Source organism: Montipora capricornis, chromosome 6, assembly GCF_036669925.1.
Source record: "Montipora capricornis isolate CH-2021 chromosome 6, ASM3666992v2, whole genome shotgun sequence".
Lineage (NCBI taxonomy): Eukaryota > Metazoa > Cnidaria > Anthozoa > Scleractinia > Acroporidae > Montipora > Montipora capricornis.
The window spans coordinates 32,243,196-32,246,311 of record NC_090888.1 but is presented as its reverse complement, the minus strand read 5'-3'; the positions used below and the strand labels follow the sequence as shown (position 1 = coordinate 32,246,311).

The 3,116-nt window shown below is 36.7% G+C and overlaps 1 pseudogene; it reads right to left on the bottom strand.

The window, feature by feature from the left end:
* Positions 1 to 780: 780 nt before the first annotated feature.
* On the bottom strand, positions 781 to 1,572 carry LOC138053715 (CGG triplet repeat-binding protein 1-like; annotated as a pseudogene).
* Between the last annotated feature and the right edge of the window lie 1,544 nt (positions 1,573 to 3,116).

Sequence of the window (3,116 nt, the reverse complement as noted above, 5' to 3'; positions counted from 1 at the left end):
TACATTACGTCATAACTATACAGGATTAACGTCAATCATCTCAAAACTTAATCTCCAGACATCTGAAGTGCCTCTTATGTACTTCTCCAAGTTGGGCTTAAATGCCTTTAAACTGTCGAAAGTTATTGCGAGTTAAAGTTGTGACCTCATTTTCAAGTTGAGATTTGTGGTGGCGGCCATGTTGGCAAAAAATTTAAACGTTAATAACTTTGTGCAGTTTTAAACGATTCTGCCCAAATTTTATATGCAATACATATGTGGTGGAAACTAACTTTAGCAACAAACGGCGACATGTGCAGAATTATTGACATTTGAAGTTTGATCAAAGATGCCGTCATAACTACACTACATTTTAACCCATTTTCTCAAAACTTGTTTTGTTTCCTTTCCATGCCTGGACACGGGATATGACATGAAAACTCCAGAAATCGGTCTTTAAATGCCTTAAATATAACACCACTAGCCTTCACTTGTGATACACAGCACTCGTTAATTTATGTCAATCACTGTGCACAAACAACTTGAATGAAAGGTTAAAAAACATTTCCATGTAGGTCACAAACACCTTATATCACTCTCTGGGTAGTTAAATTGCTTCTGCACAGTGTTTAAAGGGTCTAAAATAGTAAAAGATCGGGAGTCAAAAAAAGTGTGTCTACTCACCAAAAGGACTTGATCAAAAGGGGAAGAGACTGGAACTAGAATCAGACTTAAACATAGGTATCTTTCGAAATGCGCTTTTACTACCTGCTTTTTCTTCCACTCAGTATAAAAAATAGATTACGACAACGTTTGAGAAACTCGTTCAGTTCCGGGAATGTTTTCTTGAAATCTGTGGCCACGAGGCTGACAATGTGGCTGTTGCAGGTAATGTGCACAGATAGGGGGAAAAAGGCAAGATAGTGTGTCATTGAATGCTTTTTTCATGTAAAAAACGTTGTCAGAATTAAAGACATGAACATTGTCGAAGTCTATGTCATAGTTATTGACAGTTCTGACAATTGCCTGTGATACATAGTTTTGTTGTTCGTCTCACTCAAAAAATGAAATTCGTTGAAGTGGAGAATAACGGCCATTATATCCAGAATGTATCTGCCTTCGTCGTCACTAAGCTCATCCACAACCAGTGCTACATTTTTATCTTTGACAAGACACTTGAGCTCTGACTTTTCCACTTCATACATGTCAAAGAGATAATCGCGCAGCTGAGAGCATTTTGGTATCGCCGACCAGAAAGTTTCGCAGTTCTTTATGCAATGGAATGTTAGCTGCACAACAGACTTTTATCTGGGCTTGGCAGATCTTTACTTTTTCAACCCGTGGCGAAGTTTTACACTCAAAGGCTGTTTTGAGTGACTCTTACTTTCCGGTAGCTTTCTGATTGTGTGAAGACGACTCCAAATGTTTGTCAATTTTGTGTTTCCTGGTATGACCAATGACGATATTGCATGTCGAGCAGAAAAGAAAGCCATCTTCTGCATGAAATGTTCTTTTTAGACAATTTCTGACCCTGCCTGCTGGAATTACTTTCAAGGCCGTATCATTCTCCTTTTTTGTCAAAAACTTTTCCATGTCAGTCTTTGCGAGTGACCACCGGTGATCGCTGGCTTGATAAATATTTTGTCAGCTACGTACGCTTGACTACAAAAATTTTCTACAACCTAAAGTCAACTGGAGTTTGTAAAAGCTACTGTTAATGGAAGCTGTCTTCTTATTGCACTACGATTTACAAAAATTATAATATCCGACAAACTGTCCATCCTGTAAATGCCAAGAAAGAAAGATTTATTTTCGCTCGGCATTAGAAAGCCACTTGACCTTATTTAACAACACCTGTGATTCGCTATTTGAAAACAATAGGCACAAACCGCCAATGAAAAATAAAATGAGAAGTAGACTAGTGCCCAGGACAGCGCAAGCTATGGCTAGGATGCCTTGTTGTTTGTGTAACCCAATCGACGCGTTGTTTGCTGAAAGTGTAGAAATACTAGAGTGTTTTCAAGGTAAATAGTCTGAAAATGGCCTAAATATATTCTAGATCACCTGAGACTCAATAGAAAAACACGTTTTGATTGAAATTTTGAGTAGATAATTCTGTATTGTGCGGTATTTTCCACACCCGTGCACCCTGTCAGAGTGCCCGTTTAGAGGAATCACAACTTGCATTATTGAAGTACATATATATGATTTTTTTTTAGTTGCCGTGAAAGAGTAAGAGTCGCTTCCTGAAGAAATTCTGTGATGGAATGTAGAACAGGGAAAGGTACTTTACAGCACAGAAAAATGCTTAGGAGTCAATTCTGTGTCCCCGACATTTATGGTTTGATGTATTTTAGGATTATTCTTTGCAGACTTGTTATAGTTCTCTCTGGTTTACCTGAAATCTTTAAAAGCCTTTTTTTTTGTTTAAATTTGAAACAAGAACCCAATCCAGAGATTGTGATCTGAATTAAATGTTCAGGTACGTGCAATAAAAGATGTAACTATATTGATATTTGCATTCAATTTTTTTATCTCTGAGCCATGATGGTGACTGTCAGGTTGACAATGGATTTTTTTCTTGTAATGTCCAGCGCATTTCTGATTTGCTGAAATATTATTTTGCTGGAGCAAGATACATTATAACCTTGTTTCGTGTGTTCACATGTGCACTTGTGTTTCTCAGTTATTTAAAGCTAATTTTTCTTGCTTTTTCTGACCTTGTTCAAGAAAGTTCCAGCTATAGTAACGCAGGCTAAAAATATTAAGTAATAGACCATTTTCATGTAAATTAAAAAGTTGTATTTTTACTTCATCGTAGTCTGAGGATTACAAAGACAAATTATACATGTTGACTTTAGGTTCATTAATACACGTGTACCTGTACGTAACTATAAGCTTGCATATTAATGCCGGTATAAAAGACCTGTTGGTGAAATAAATGTTTTACATGAAGAGGTATCTCACTTGTGATTGTTGTACTGTAGTTTACAAGTTAAGGAGTCCTGAATATGAGAAATGTAGCAATTAATGCATGAACTGTTCCTGGTTGGTACAGCTGTATATGTATAAGGTAGTGTTATATGTATGTTTCTGGTGTTTTTGGTATAGCAAATCAGCTATATGTTCTTGGTATG